The sequence below is a fragment of the Dendropsophus ebraccatus genome, chromosome 9 (assembly GCF_027789765.1).
Source record: "Dendropsophus ebraccatus isolate aDenEbr1 chromosome 9, aDenEbr1.pat, whole genome shotgun sequence".
NCBI classification, from domain to species: Eukaryota; Metazoa; Chordata; class Amphibia; order Anura; family Hylidae; genus Dendropsophus; species Dendropsophus ebraccatus.
Genome location: NC_091462.1, coordinates 24,468,062 through 24,484,844, shown reverse-complemented (window position 1 = coordinate 24,484,844; position 16,783 = coordinate 24,468,062). Strand labels below are relative to the sequence as shown.

General features: G+C 48.0%; 1 protein-coding gene and 1 long non-coding RNA gene across 4 annotated transcripts in view; one reads left to right on the top strand and one right to left on the bottom strand.

Annotated features, from left to right (window-relative positions):
- The window catches only part of LOC138800766 (uncharacterized), a 44,237-nt gene extending 32,862 nt beyond the window's left edge, over positions 1 to 11,375 (bottom strand). For both annotated transcript variants that reach the window (XR_011364519.1, XR_011364520.1), the window contains exons 1-2: positions 11,303 to 11,375; positions 1,041 to 1,236 (exon numbers count right to left, since the gene is read on the bottom strand). This is a non-coding gene — a long non-coding RNA (uncharacterized lncRNA). The remainder of the gene's footprint in view (positions 1 to 1,040; positions 1,237 to 11,302) is intronic.
- The window catches only part of ACVR1 (activin A receptor type 1), a 62,857-nt gene continuing 53,353 nt past the window's right edge, over positions 7,280 to 16,783 (top strand). For both annotated transcript variants that reach the window (XM_069982733.1, XM_069982731.1), the window contains exon 1: positions 7,280 to 7,655. The gene's annotated coding sequence lies outside the window, so the exon portion shown is untranslated. The remainder of the gene's footprint in view (positions 7,656 to 16,783) is intronic.

The window sequence follows — 16,783 nt, the reverse complement described above, 5'->3', positions numbered from 1 at the left end:
ATAGCCCCCTGTTGCTCCCCCAGTAGTATATAGTCCCCCTGAGCGCTCCCCAGTAGTATATAGACCCCTGTGCGCTCCCCCAGTAGTATATAGCCCCTCTGTGCACTCCCCCAGTAGTATATAGCCCCCCTGTGCACTCCCCCAGTAGTATATAGCGCCCTGTGAGCTCCCCCAGTAGTATATAGCCCCCCTGCGCTCCCCAGTAGCATATAGACCCCCGCTTTGTGCTCTCCAGTAGTATATAGACTCCCGCTGTGTGCTCCCCAGTAGTATATAGCCCCTCTGTGCTCCCCCTCCTATATAGCATATTACATAAAAGCAACAAACAAAAGCAACTGGGTCCGGGCGTCTCCTCTTCTCTTCGCTCTTGTGGCCGTACTGCAGCAGTCACAAGAGCTCGCTCTCCCCTGTCCTGGCGTTGGGGCTCCAGTGACGTCACTTGAACCCCGGCACCAGAGACAGAGAGCGGCCTCTTGTGACCACTGCGGCCACAAAAGTGACTGACGGAGCCAATGGCTCCCTCTCTGTCAGTGCTGCTGAACGGTAACTATGAGCTCTCGTTACAAGCGCTCGTAGTTACTGTGCAGAGGGGAGCAGCACAGGGGTCTGCACGGCTGTCCTCCGTGGTCCACGTTCAGACCGCTGTCCGCCAGTTGAGGACCCCTGAGGGAGGAAGGTGCAGACATCACATGGGGTCCGGGCGGCCATGTAGGGGGTCGTTTGCCAGAGATGTCCTATGGTCAGTTTGGGCCTGCAGAGAGGTGTCACAGGTTTAGGGCACATACTCTAAGCCACACCAGTTTGACACAGGGCTGCAAGTTTAAAAGTTGTTTTTTAGGACAATAACTGCATCACCTGCTGAACAGACCCCAGGACAGATCTTGGATTAAAAGCAGCTATCCAAAGGTACAAGTGGTTTAGGGGGGAAGATTGTGGGGACAGAGTTGCTATGACCAAGAACTATCTCACCATGTATGGAAGAACGCCCCATATAGGTCGTAATTACAGCAGAATTCACCTCCCATTTTCAGCATTCATACCTTTGCTGTCTTTCCTTGTCTGGCAATAGAGGAAATGACTTTTTGTAGGAGGTGAGGGAGTCTCCTGTATAAATAACTCTGTGTTATTTAATAGTTTATGAGCCTTTCACAGAACTTCTTGTGACTTTGGAACAGGAACCTTATGTGAGATCCTGTCTGTGTGGCACCTACACAGGAGAGAGAGCAGCATTCTGATCTGTAGATAAAACACAAAGGATCATTATTCTTTATTAGAAACGTTCCTGGTAACCCTCAACCAACAGAAAGCCAGTCCTAATAAAACATTGGGGACAGTGGAGAATCTTCTGCGCTGAAGGTTTTTGGTCATTGTGGGTTATTTATAGGCTGGTCAGGGAAAGCCATCGTCTGCAGATCATTGGTTTAGATTGTCAGACGTTTCAAATGTCAGACGACTAAAATACGACAATGTTCATCAGATATCATTTAATAACCTATCAAGCAGTCGCGGAGGAATTTATCTGTGATTTATGACTTATGTTCAATCAACTGACAGGGTGTTTTTTTTATCCTTCTATATATATTAAGAGACTTCTCGCTATAGAAACATATAACGATCATAGGCTTCTTAACGTTACATAAACATCGTTGCATTTGAAAATTTTTTTCCAGGGACACCTTAGCTTTGACAATAAGGGGTGTGGTCTATTGTGGGTGTGGTTTGAAGGGGTGAGACTGGTCCCCTGTGTGGTTGTTTATTTTTCTCTATATTGCCCTCATTGTAACAACTTTACAGTTAGTACAATACAGAGGGGCATTACAGACCCCAATATCAGGTTCTCAGCATATTACAGACCCCAGTATCAGGCCCTCAGCATATTACACACCCAGTATTAGGCCCCCAGCATATTACACACCCAGTGTTAGGCCCTCAGCATATAAATACCCCAGTATCAGGCCCCCAGCATATTACAGACCCCAGAATCAGGCCCCCAGCATATTACACGCCCAGTATTAGGCCCCCAGTATATTACATACCCAAGTATCAGACCCTCAGCATATTACAGACCCCAGTATCAGGCCCCCAGCATATTACAGACCCCAGTATCGGGCCCCCAGTGTATTATAGACGCGGTATCAGGCCCCCAGCATATTACAGACCCCAGTATCGGGCCCCCAGCACATTACAGACCCCAGTATCGGGCCCCCAGCATATTACAGACCCCAGTATCGGGCCCCCAGTGTATTACAGACCCCAGTTTGGGGCTCCCAGCATATTACACATCCCTGTATCAGACCCACACTCTCTGTGCTACTCTGGTACTCTGACTCAATGGTTGTTTTCCCTTGGGAGGGTGGAGAGAAGAGGGGATCTCTATATGCAAATATGTTACAGAATTTAGACTTTGAATCCTTACTCTCTATACTTTCTCCTAGTATTGCCACACAATGCCACAAATGTGATCCCTGAATGGAATAATGAATCCAATATCACACCTAAACTGAATTTTCTGAATTATCTACGAAAAGAAAAGCGGTCTGTTATTGTCAGAAAGAAAAAAAAATGGTACACCAACCTGTTTTATCTCCGCTGTGTCCAGTGCTGCTGTTCCCGTCCTCCCTGCCACCTACGTTTACTTCCCTGCAGAGATGATGTGCCTGTATACCTTGTAGTCATTCACTGGCCTCTGCAGTAGATGTCACAACACCTCTGAAACAAGTGATTGGGCAGGTAATATCTGCAAGGAAGTAAACAATGGTGGCATAGAGGACTACTGTAACCTCTAATGTACTGTGCCAATGTCCCCTCTAATGTACTGTGCCACTGTCCTCTCTAATCATTTCCTAATCTGTGGCTCTTCAGCTCCATCCAAATTCCATCATTAACTGTTAACAGAACATGATGAGGGTTGTAGTTCTGCAATTTTTAGAGCCAGAAGTTGGGGACCACAGTCCATATTAATCTGTCCCCCTGGTAATGCTTACCTCTCTTGGCTCCTGCCCTGCTCCAGTGCTCTGGCCTCTTCTGGTCAGGTCTGGATGCTGTGTAGTGCAGGCCGAGCTAATCGTACTGCTTTGCATTACACAGGAAATAGCAGTGGCAGGACAGGGAGCACAGGCCTTCCTTGCTCCTGCCAGCATTTGTCTATTCAGTTAAACATGCTAATACAATTCAAGGGGAATTTCTTATGGGAAAATTTGCTTTGGTTTAAGAGTGGATTTGGATTACAAGCACGGTCCTGAAACGAATTATGCTCGTAATCCAGTAATCCAAGGTACCACTATATATATATATATATATATATATATATATATATATATATATATACACACAAAACAAAGTATGCTGGATGAGAGGGCTGGGCTCACAATTCCCAGCACCCATCTCAGTACCAGGATTTGACCAATTAAAACTACAGACATGTCATTTGATATAGCCCCCCATGGGATTGGAGATAACTCTGAACCTGGGCATTTGCCCCCAAAGGTACCATAGTAAATACTGACAGTGGCACCTTAGTGTTTTTTATGGAGATATTCTTTTATAAGCCCATCTGCCCCACTGCTATGTGATTATGAAGTACTGATGGGTTGCCATGGCAACCCACAGCCTTACAATGGCCCTAGGTTTGCCATGTACAAGAGCCTATTAGGCCCTGCCAGAAATCTAATAGGTTGCCTGTACATGTAAGGGCCCTTTTACATGGCCCTATGGGCTCCAGGTAACAGTGTACAGAGCCTTTAGACAGCTTTATTGATCATTTGTGCAGCCATTTAAACTCACCATTTACATTATCGCCCACACAATGTGCGACCGATAACAATAATCTTATTGGCCAGACAAAAGGACCAATTAGCTGACAAACGACCCTCTTCTTTTACAAAGGCCGATTGACAGGAATGAGCATTCCAATGAATGCTCCTTTGGCCAATAATCCCCTTACAGGGGTACTTCAGAGAATTTTAATTATTATAATTTTATTTTTATTTTCAGATCGACTGGTATCAGAAAGCTATAAAGATTGGTAAATTACTTGTATTTAAAATTCTCAAGTCTTCCAGTACTTATCAGCTGTTGAATGTCCTGCAGGAAGTGGTGTATTCTTTACAGTTTGACACAGTGCTCTCTGCTGCCACCTCTGTCTTGGACAGGAATTGTCCAGAGCAAGAGAGGGGATTTGTTACTGCTCTGGACAGTTCCTAACATGGACAGAGGTGGCAGACTGGAAAGAATACACCACTTCCTGCAGGACATACGGCAGCTGATATGTACTGAAAGACTTCAGATTTTTAAACAGAGGTAATTTACAAATCTTTATAACTTTCTGACATCAATTGATTTTAAATATTTTTTTCCCCTCCGGAGTACCCCTTTAACACAATACACAATACAGTGCAATGCAGGAGTATTGCAAAGTTTTATAAAAGCAATCAGGGGATTGAATGCTGCAACAGAGAGGCTTAAAAAAGATGTTTAAAAAGCTCAATAAAAAAGCATATTCAAAAAACAACCTATTTTACCTCTACAAAATACTTTATTAAAGTAAAAAAAACAACAAAACTACACATAACTGGTTTCTCCACATTCATTTTTAAAAAGTCATAAATAATAAATATGTCTAGAAACCTTACTCCAGCTAAAGCCTCACTCCAACATCTGTCAGAAAGCAAAACTGGTGAACGTGGCGCAAACGTCTCCAAAAATGGCGCTAATTCATCATAAAAATCATACAAGCGCAGTGATTACTCCCCCCTATGTGTGATGGCGGCCTTATAAAGTTATGTCTGAACCAACATAATCCATCTCACAACTCACCCAGCTTTCCAAGAGTCCCGAGAGGAACATTTGTCTAGTTAAGTACTATACGTGTGAATATATTGTTATAGATCTAGGAGACAATTCCTGTGAGAACAGTCATGGCAGACACAACAGTTGCCAGGGATGTAGCCATAGGAGTGCAGAGGTTGTGGTTGCACCTGGGCCCTAGTTCCCGAGGGGCCACATAAGACACCAGCAGTAGGTTAGGACTCCTATTATGGAGGTTGCACTAAATACCTGGAGATTTTAGGTACACCTGCTGTGGCCGTCATCCAGCTTTCTCAGAGTCCAGAAAGGAACATTTGCAGAAAAATGCAGCATTGTTTGGAATCTGTTACTATATACTTATCACTCTGATGATATCTTAGGCTGAGCTGGGTCACCACTATGGCTAATGACTAGAGATGAGCAAACCTCGAGCATGCTCAAATCGATCGGAACCCGAACCTGCCCTCTCCCCCCCTCACATGCCCTCTTTTTCCTCCCTGCTTCCTCACCTACCCTCCCCCTCCTCCCTGCTGCCTCACCTGCCCTTTCCCCCCCTATTTGCCTCAACTGCCTTCTTCCTACTCCCCCCTCACCTGCCCTCCTCCTCCCCCAGACCTTTCTCCTGCCTCACCTGCCCTCCTACTCCTCCTGCCCCTCTTCCCCTAGCCCTCCCTCCTGCCTTACATGCTCCCCTCCTCCCTCACCTGCCCTCCTACCCTAACTGCCTCACCTGCCCTCCTTCTCCTAACTCCTCCCTTACCTGTCCCTCTCCTCCCTCCCCCTCATATGCCCCGTTCCTTCTGCCCTCCCTCCCCCTCACCTGCCCTCTTCCCTTCCTCACCTGCCCTCTTCCCCCCTTCACCTGCCCCTGTCCTCCTCCCCTGCCCCTCTCCTCCCTCACCTGCCCTTCCTACCCCTCACCTGTCTCTCTCCTCCCCTCTTGCCCTCCCTCACCTGCTTTCCTCCTGCCTCAACTGCCCTCTTCCCTCATCTCCTCCTCCCTCACCTGCCCCGTTCCTCCTGCCCTCCTGTCTTACCTGCCCTCTTCCTCCCTCACCTGGCCCCTTCCTCCTGCCCATCCTTCCCCTCTCCTCCTCCCCTCTCCTCCTCACCTGCCCTCCCTCCCCCACCTGCCCTGTTCCTCCTGCACTCCGTCACCTGCCCCTCTCCTCCTCCCCCCTAACCTGCTCCGTTCCTCCTGCCCCCCCTCACCTGCCCTGTTCCTCCTGCCTTCCCTTCCCCTCACCTGCCCCGTTCCTCCTGCCCTCCCTCCCCCTCACCTGCCCCCCTTCCCTGCCCCATTCCTCCTCCCCCCCTCACCTGCCCCCCCTCCCTCACCCCCGTTCCTCCTGCCCTCCCTCCCCTCACCTGCCCCCCTCATCCTGCTATCCCTCACCTGCCCCTCTCCTCCTCCCCCCTCACCTGCCCCCTTCTTCCTGCCCTCCCTCACCTGCCCCTCTCCTCCTCCCCCCTCACCTGCCCCGTTCCTCCTGCCCCCCCTCACCTGCCCCGTTCCTCCCTCTCACCTGTCCCGTTCCTCCTGCCCTCCCTCCCTCCCTCCCTCCCCCGCCCCGTTCCTCCTGCCCCCCCTCACCTGCCCCGTTCCTCCTGCCCTCCCTTCTCCTCCCCCACCTGCCCCGTTCCTCCCCTTCACCTGCCCCGTTCCTCCCCCTCACCTGCCCCGTTCCTCCTGCCCTCCCTACCTCACCTGCCCCGTTCCTCCTGCCCTCCCTCCCCCTCACCTGCCCCGTTCCTCCTGCCCTCCCTACCCCTCACCTGCCCCGTTCCTCCTGCCCTCCCTCCCCCTCACCTGCCCCGTTCCTCCTGCCCTCCCTCCCCCCTCACCTGCCCCGTTCCTCCCCCTCACCTGCCTCGTTCCTCCTGCCCTCCCTCCCCCTCACCTGCCCCGTTCCTCCCCCGCCCCGTTCCTCCCCCCTCCCCGTTCCTCCTGCCCTCCCTCCCCCTCACCTGCCCCGTTCCTCCTGCCCCCCCTCCCCGTTCCTCCTGCCTTCCCTCCCCCTCACCTGCCCCGTTCTTCCCCCCTCCCCCTCACCTGCCCCGTTCCTCCTGCCCCCCTCCCCCTCACCTGCCCCGTTTCTCCTCCCTCCTCCCCCGCCCCATTCCTCCTGCCCTCCCTCCCCCGTTCCTCCTGCCCTCCCTCCCTCCCCGTTCCTCCTGCCCTCCCTCCCCCTCACCTGCCCCGTTCTTCCCCCCTCCCCCTCACCTGCCCCGTTCCTCCTCCCTCACCTGCCCCGTTCCTCCTGCCCTCCCTCCCTCCCCCTCACCTGCCCCCCCTCCCCCGTTCCTCCTGCCCTCCCTCCCCCTCCCTTGCCCGTTCCTCCTGCCCTCCCTCCCCCTCACCTGCCCTCCCCCAGCCCTCCCTCCCGCCTCATCCATGGAGCCCATTCCCTTCCCGTCTGGCTGGTCCCTCCTCCCCGGCCCTCCCCTCTCCTCTGTGGAGGAAATGATGTGTAATGCCTGGTTAATTACAGCTCCAGACACCCATTGGAGCAGCCGGCCACTTCCTCCTCTCCCAGACACCGTGTCCCGGGCTCCGGCTCTCTGCTCACAACTTTTGCCCGGTGCTCGCGGTCGGTTTGCCGGTGTTGTTCCCCGGTGAGTGCCGGGGCAGGGGGGCTGGGCGGGAGGTCTTCTCCTTGTCCTGGGTGCAGGGGGAGGTGTCCTGCCTGGAAGATGAGGATTGCTGCAGGGGAAAACCTCCTTCCCATCCGCCGTGATTGCTCAGCCCCATCCATGGCCGGTCTATGGGATTGCTAGGAGGACAGAGCGCCTGAGCCGCCTGCACAACCGGCACCGACACCAGCGAGCAGCAGAGGTTCCCAGCAGAGGTAAGAGAGTGCCCAACCGGCTGCAACATTCTATCCAGTGCACAATAGCCGAGAGTCCTGCCCTGCTGGGGGGTCAGCTGCAGAGCCGAGCACTGAGGTTCTGCAGCAGCTCAGGCAGGCATTGCAGTGTACACACGATGCACCTTAAAGGGGCTTTTTAAAGGGTCTTTATTGGTATTATATAGTCACTTCATTGCATTAAGTCTGACTTATTGCATTATAAACACTGGATAGTAGGGACTCTAACTACTTTATAGGATGTTCCCAAGTTGATTTCCCTTGTTTTTGACGGTTTTCTGATGGCACATTGCACTTTTTTTCATGATTTATTTAAAGTTGAGTGGTCTTTGGCTTTTTTAGAGGGTAGAGGCAATGCCATGGCAGACCCTAGGTGGTCAGGGGGCTTATGGGATTGGGTCAAAGCTTCTATTGAAGGTAGTTTTCCCCCTCCCTGTAGTAGTCTGCTCTGGGCCACCAGTGAGTCTCTATGTAAATATTATTGAATGTGGATACTATGTATCCTGTACATTTCTATACACACACATAGCAGACTCCTATGTTTACATACACGTCTGTGTCCTATAACATTATTGCACTTAGTATTCTGTGATATAATAACAGAATAAATTGATTTATTGCTAGGTATATATCACATAATGTGAGCCCCCCGGGTGGTGGTGGTGTCATGACGTCTGGCGGCCTGGGGTGCACAGTCTCTTGCAGTATACTGGATCCCATTGGCCTCCTCTGACATCTTGGGGTTGGAACGCAATGTGTTTCTTATCTGGACAAAGTAATTTCCTAGTGGTCTCCTGTGCTGGTGTTGGGGGCTCTCAGGCACATATGTGCTTGGGGTAGACACTCTGCACATGGTATCTTGCAGCACAGCAAAAGCCCCAGCTAGCTGGAATACTATACAAACATATTGTGGGAAGGGAGCCAGCGTTCCTCCCGGGAATTTCTTCTTCGTCTGCTGCTTGCTATGTTTATCTGTGTGGGTGGATGGAGGTCTATGAACTACTAGGCAAATATATTTCTGTTGCTGTCTTTTTTTATTTAAAGAGCTGGGGAGATGCGATGGAGGGTGGGAACAGTGGAGACAAACATCCATGAAATCTGATGCTTCCCAGACCTCATATATTATACTCCTCTAATGTCAGTCTACTCCAATAAGACAGGAATGTGACTTTCATCTTTACAGGGCACTAGGCCTGTCCCCAGCAGACACCGGGAACTGCCAGGGTCCCATTTGTGCAGCTACAAATTCTATCATGGCCTGCTGGGATTTGTGGTTACTTGGCAGAAACCACAGGTTCACACTTAGTATTAGGTCACTTTCATGTGGCGGTGTTTGTAAGCCAAAACCAGGAGTGGGTCCAAAAAACTGAAGGGGTGAAAACCATTAATGTTGGTTCACATGACATATATTTTTATTTTTTAACCATAGTTATGCTGGGCCTGGCTGTGGATTATCCCCAGTGGGGCATTCCCAATGTGTTTCCATGCAGAATGCACACAACGCAGCACTCCGCTGTGAACTTGGTAGCGTATTCATATTAAAAACAATGGGCTTTTGCAAAATATGCTTGAAAAAGCTCCATTGTAATATGTCCTTTTTATGTTTTCACTGTAGGTTGAGTTTATGGTTTTGGCTTACAAATATTGGAGTGTATTATAGGTATTTTGCACTAGACTCATTGTTCTATATAGGCATATAGTACATCATGGAGGTGCTGTATAGCACAGGCTCTATATTGGGGTCTGCACTAGAGATGAGCGAACCTGGAGCATGCTCAAGTCCATCCGAGCCCGAACTTTCGGCATTTGATTAGCGGTGGCTGCTGAAGTTGGATAAAGCCCTAAGGCTATGTGGAAAACATGGAAATAGTCATTGGTTGTATCCATGTTTTCCAGACAACCGTAGGGCTTTATCCAACTTCAGCAGCCCCAGCTAATCAAATGCCGAAAGTTTGGGCTCAGATGGACTCGAGCATGCTTGAGGTTCGCTCGTCTCTAGTCTGCATCTAAAGTAGCATTCTACATGCGCCTATAGGTTACAACTAAAAGCTTAAAGGGATTGTTGTAGCACTTTAACACTCATGGCCTTTCCTCAGCCTGTAGCCTGCCTATCAAGTATCTAGCAGATTCCCAGCTCTAACAGACTCAGTGTACAGAGCCAGAAGTAGACCGCTCTGTAAGTTTTGTAGTAGCCATGCTGGGTTACTGTAATTCATCCCAATGCGAGCTGGGCTGCAGTAACATAGCATGGCCACTATACTGTGTATGGAGCAATGTGCTTCCAATTATGTTTACTGTGTAACTTATATGCTGGGGCTGATCGGCTGTATAACATGGGTTGGCACCCCAACAGTCAAGATATTGATGACCGATCCTGAAGATGTCATCAGTGTTAAAGTCCTAGGGAACATGTCATCACTTTCATGCTGCCTGAACCGTAAGTCATTGGGGGGGGGGGTCCCCATGCTGGCTTTGATTGATAAGGCTGTCCCTGTTTGGGTATAAGAAAAGATCTATCAGTCAAGCTTGACAGGGTAGAAGCTGCTGAGGACCACCCCAATGAGTGTTTCGGGCAGCATGAAAGTCATGACAGCTTCCCTTTAAAGTAATGCAGTACTCAGCTGAGCCATGGCTGTATGCGTCCCATAGGCTGTAATGAAATTCTCTATATGCAAAAGGGGTAAATTTATTAGTGCAATGAGTTAAAAAAAAAAAAAAAAAAAATTGAGCTAAGGCCGACTGTCATATGGTCAGAATATCAGTCACATGACCTGAACAGAAGGCATCATAGGTCTGCATGGTGATCTTAGTTTGGACCCATAGACCTTTAGGGTCCTATTAGAAGCGATTTTTAACAACTAACGATAAACGATCGCAAACGAGATTGTTTATCGTTAACCTGAAATCGTTCACCATATTACACAGAGCGATGGTCGTTAGATACGATCGTTACTATGATCGTTATTGCGATCGTTACTATGATCGTTTATTCCTTCTGATCCCAGCAAAACAATGGGCAGTGTGCAATTACACTGAACGATAAGTGAAAAAATGTGGAACTTAAGCGAACGAACGTGGAATTACAGCGAACGATTAACGATAATTTTAGGTTCAGATCTAAATCAACGACGTACGAACGATTTTTCGATCGCTGCCTGCAATTACACAGAACGATTATCGTTTAAATTCGAACGATTTAACGATTTTTCGCACGATAACCATCCCGTGTAATAGGGCCCTTAGTTGCGACTTGTAATACAGATGGATAAAAGCGCCTCTATTACGCTCATCTAAAATCGTCTGGATCCTCTGCAATGTCTATGGGGCCTGACCGACAATTGATGTATGGCCGCCTTTATTCTTTATGTCACTGGGGCTGTATTATGAACGCTTTAGAGCAGGGATGGGACACCTTCGGCCCCCCAGCTGTTGCAAAACTACAATTCCCATCATGCCTGGACAGCCAAAGCTTCGCTTTGGCTGTCCAGGCATGATGGGAATTGTAGTTTTGCAACAGCTGGAGGGCCGAAGGTACCCCATCCCTGAGGCAAATTTAGGCAAAGATGCATTTACCTTGCAGATTTGTCATCCTGAGGACACAAAGGGGTTAAACCCATGAATATACGTACCAATAGAGGAGGGAAGACCATATCCCTGATGATGAGTTGCATAGACATTTACATTTTAATTACTCTTGCAGCCATTTCATGTGGGTAAGCCTGTCCCTCTATCCCTTTTGGAAGCAGGTTGGTTTCCAATGGAAGGTGTCTGTGTGTGAGGGGGGCGCTGAGCGCAGAGGTGATCATTGTGCTAAACATCTCCCTTTGTCATGCAGAATGGGCTGTGAACGTGACTTGCACTTTCCTGTTGATTTGAGCTCAGACATGCTTGGAGATAAGCGCGGCACAATAGACAGTGTGTCTGGGTCTCTTCACTTCTCCTTTGAAGTAACCCACCGCTAACTGGCTCTGAAACCAGGGCATTAATTGATTTCAGATAAAGTTTTGGCTCATGCTGTGCATTGTGAAGTTGAGAACGCAACCATCATTGGAAGGTCACAGCGCAGACAACCTTTTGTTTTTACAGACATGTATTCAGTTTGCGTCGCCGTCTCCTCCTGCTTTAATATTATAGAAAAAAAAAATAAAAAATTTAGGGGGAAATTTTTAAACATGGTGTAAAGTGAAACTGGCTCAGTTGCCCCTAGCAACCAATCAGATTCCACCTTTCATTTTCCAAAGAGTCTATGAGGAATGAAAGGTGGAATCTGATTGGTTGCTAGGGGCAACTGAGCCAGTTTCACTTTACACCAAGTTTGATAAATCTCCCTATTACACATACCGACCACCCTGTACATTAAAGGGGGTTATCCAGCACTAGAAAAACATGGCCACTTTCCCCCTACTGTTGTCTCCAGTTTGGCTGGGGTTTTGAAACTCAGTTCCATTGAAGTAAATGGAGCTTAATTGCAAACTGCACCTGAACTGGAGACAACAGTAGGGGGAAAAGTGGCCATGTTTTTGTAACGCTGGATAACCCCTTTAAAGGGGTTATCCAGCGAAAATCTTTTTTTCAAATCAACTGGTGTCAGAAAGTTATATAGATGTGTAATTCTGTTAAAAAATCTCAACTCTGCCCATACTTATCAGCTGCTGCATATCCTGCAGGATGTGGTGTATTCTTTTCTGTCTGACACAGCGCTCTCTGCTGCCTCCCTGTCCGCGACAGGAATTGTCTAGAGCAGGTAAGGTTTTCTATGGGGATTTGTTAGTGCTCTGAGAGGTGGCAGCAGAGAGCACTGTGTTAGACTGAAAAGAAAACATTTCCTACAGGACATACGGCAGCTGATAAGTACCGGAAAGCTTGAGATTTTTAAATATAAGCAAATTACAAATCTATATAACGTTTTGAAACCAGTTGATTTAAAAGTAAAAGATTTCCGCTGGATAACCCCTTTAAGGGTGCCTTCACACCTACCGCATCCGCAGCGGATTTCATGCTGCGGGTTCGCATTGAAATCTGCTGCGAATCCAGTCCCATTCATCCCTATGGTCCACATACTCGCAGCGGGATTGATATCCCGCTGTGAGTGTATGCGTTAACCGCCCGCCGCCGAGAGCATACATTACCAGCATCACGGCTGCATGTGTGGCTCCAGTCCCGCTCAGCCAATCAGTGCTTCTGTGCGGTGGGGGGGTTAACGCACATACAGCGGGATCTCAATCCCACTGCGAGTATGTGCTTTATAGGGATGAATGGGAAGAGAAATCCGCTGCGGATCCGGTAGGTGTGAAGGCACCCTAAAAATATCACAATGCATTGATAAAGTTAGAAAGTCTCAAAATTTTAGACCACTTCACTTATGGGTGGAGTTTTTCCATCTGTATCCTGGGGTTGTCTTGCCATATTTGCGGGAAACTTTGTTTCAATGTGGAGAATCTATGGACGGTGTATGGACGCAGCCGTAGGGCCCTATTACACCAGCAGATTATCTGACAGATCGAGCCAAAGCCAGGAATGGACTATAAACAGAAAACTGGTAATAAAGGAGAGACTGAGATTTCTCCTCTTTTCAAATACATTCCTGGCTTTGGCTTAAAAAATCTGTCAGATAATCTGCTGGTGTAATAGGGCCCTTAGGGTTAGAGGAAGCCTCTGTCAGCTGAACATCCATAGAAATTAAACTAACTGAAGCAGGCTTGAGTCCGATTCTATGACATTTAAAGGGCTTAGCCAGCGAAAATCTTTCTTTAAATCCAACTGGTTTCAGAAAGGTTTTTATATAGATTTGTAATTTACTTCTATTTAAAAATCTCATGTCTGCACATACTTATCAGCTGCTGGATGTCCTGCAGGAAATGTTTTCTTCCCAGTCTGACACAGTGCTCTCTGCTGCCACCTCTGGCCGAGACAGGAACTGTTCAGAGCAGTAGCAAATCCCCATAGAAAACCCCTACCGGGCTTTGGCATGGATCCATATGAACCCAAGGGCACAGGGGTCCATAACAAACCTATAGGGACTGCATATGGTGACTACAGATTAAGGACACACAGAACCTCTATGTACATGAGCAATGACCTTACATATTGAGTGCAAGAAGGGTCAGACAGCTTGGATCCTGAGAGGGACCAAAAGACCCTTCCATCCCAGCATGGTTATTTGGGACTCGATGACACATTTAGCATCAGGACCCATGAGCTTTACCTTATGCCACTGCCCAAAAGTATATAGGCCACGTTCTGGATCTGCTGGTGTAATGGCGGCCTGCATAGTGGCTTTAGTGGTGGTTGTTTTACAAGACGTTACATTTATTTTTAGTGAATAAACGTTCTGGTCAGCTTTGGCTCCCCCTGTTTGCTCTACTTCTTAACATGCAGAGGGAAAGGAGGTTGAGAAATAAATGTAGGTTGAGAATTATTATAAATTTTTCAAACTTTTCATTATAGTAGTATTGTAGTATTATCTTTGGTCCAATAACCCATTGGGTTCCCCTATGTTTAGTGTTGTGAGCACTCCCAACATACATGCGAGGGGTCTGTTTGAAATGGACGCGAACATGTGCGTTATATTTTTTTTTTTTTTTAAATCATCTGGAGCAGCACATACTGTATACCGAACTCATTTAGGGGGCATTCATATGTTTCATGAATGGTCCAAAACTGTTGAAATCTTTGCGATTCTTTATTGACACCATGTGCAGCTTCAGAGCTCCCTACATCATTGTTCATAATTCCGTATTCTGGTCTGTAGCACATCATCCATGTACGGACTGGAATTATGGAACGTATGAATACCCCAGTTGTTCCTAGCCCGGGGGTTAGGCCCGGACATGTCACCTAACTACACCTAAGTGTGAACATGCCCTAACGCACAGGTACATGCTACTAATGGGTCTGCAAACAAATGATGAAGGGTTTTAATCAATTGTAAATTCAGTCCCATCTACAAGTGTTAAATTATTGGAGTGCAGTGTATGGCAAACTGTTGGTGAGGAAGGCTGAGATAATGGAAAATAGACCTTAAAGGGGTTGTCCGGCGATAAAAAATTATTCACAGAATAACACACATTACAAAGTTATACAACTTTGTAATGTATGTTATGTCTGTGAATGGCCCCCTTCCCCGTGTTTCCCCCCACCCACGCTAGACCCGGAAGTGTGGTGCATTATACTCACCGCATATCGTGTCGTCCACGGTCTCCGATCCTCAGCAGTGACGTCTTCTTCGGGAGCTTGGCGGATCTTCCCGAGTGCCGGCCACCCTCTGCAGCGTCATCCGAAGCTCAGCCGCGATTGGCTGAGCATAACTGTGCTCAGCCAATCGCGGCTGAGCTTCGGATGACGCTGCAGAGGGCGGCCGGCACTCGGGAAGATCCTCTGGCCTCCCGAAGAAGACGTCACTGCTGACGATCGGAGACCGTGGTCGGCACGCGACAGGTAATGTATAGCGCACCACACTTCCGGGTACACGGGTGGGGGTGGTGGGACACGGGGAAGGGGGCCATTCACAGACATAACATACATTACAAAGTTGTATAACTTTGTAATGTGTGTTATTCTGTGAATAATTTTTTATCGCCGGACAACCCCTTTAAGAATTGGCACGACTAGTGCAAAGGCATCCAGACCCCCACTGTAACCCCCTATGGTTTTCTCAAAAGATGGGCAATTTGTATGTTAACTATTTGTCTGCTTTTAAGCATATTGAGAAGCATAGCCATAAGCTGACGCATAAAGGAACAAAATAGTGTGCTGATGGTCGTGTAAAAAAAAAAAGTGTGTGTGTATATATAATATATATTTTTTTATATATAATTTGTAGTTTTGCAACAGCTGGAGAGCCAAGGTTCCCTACCCCTGATCTAATGTATATTGGTACCCTAATGATTGACTTCAAGGTGTTTTTTGGTTCCCCTGCAGTCAGTCATTGAACTCTAGGCTTTAAAGGACAATTCAGGGCAGGCTGATTTTATTTTTTTTTTGTAAAGGTGTCATGGAGGGGTAGGCTGAAAGAATGAACATGTCCCCACCTGCCCTGCTCCAGCACCAATGCCGTGTACCACCGCTCGGGTCCCCAGACACTTCCTGGTTACAGAGGGGACCTGGATTGGGATGTGTTGGGGGCGCTCAGCCCCTCAGAGGCTGAGGCAGGACCCCTTTAACTGGCAACAGCCTGCCGCCCGCCCATGGATGAGTAGTAATGCCCTTGGCATTTTCCATCAATTTGTGTCAATGTGGCTGCGGCATGTTCCTGGCCAGCTTCATCTGAACACTTCATTCACAAGTCCTGGTTGGGCTGATGGTATGGTTTCTCCATTAACCATCCTTTTGTGGCACTTCATCTCCGAAATACCTTTTAGCACTCTGGGGGGAAAAAAGGCAGTAAAAATGGATTCATTCCACAACAGGAAAAGATGTGTGAACCCTCTCAGCTCATAAAAGTACATAGAAAGCTCCAGGATTTCTACATCAGGACATGTCAGCGTTTTGGAAAAGTGCCTGGAAAGTATTACAAATGGAGTCTTGTGTCCCCCTTCTCCTCCATTTATAAGGTAGGAGAGGAGCTGAAGGTGTTTGAAGTGCAACATTCCTGCTCTAATGTGTTGGCTTAGATGGGCGAGTGTACGAGGAGGAGCGATGGATGAGTTTTCAATCCTTTTTCTTGGCCAAGATATTAAAGTTAACTTGTTACATGACAATAAAGTGGATGAAGGATTCCTAGTATGGAATGAGGTCAAGGTCCGGTTTCTTTGCCTGGACGTGTGCTCTTAAAGCCCTATTCCACGGGCCGATTGTGAGGAGCCAACAAGCACTGTCAGCACTCGTTTGCTCCCCGTTCCCTGCTCGCTGCCACCGCTATTACACATACGCGGTGGCAGTGAGTGGGGGAGGGGCCGTGGGGAGCTTTGGGGGGGGGGGGGGGATGTAGCATTAGGGTCCTAATAGACTAAGCGATTTTTTTTTTTTTTTTTTTTTTTTTTTTTTTTTTCCCCCTGATTAACGATAAACAAGCTCTTTAGAACTCCCCAGAATAATCAGAATAATAGTTATTATGGTCGGTTATTTATGCTATACTCCTTTTGATCCCAGCAAATGGACGATGTGTACAT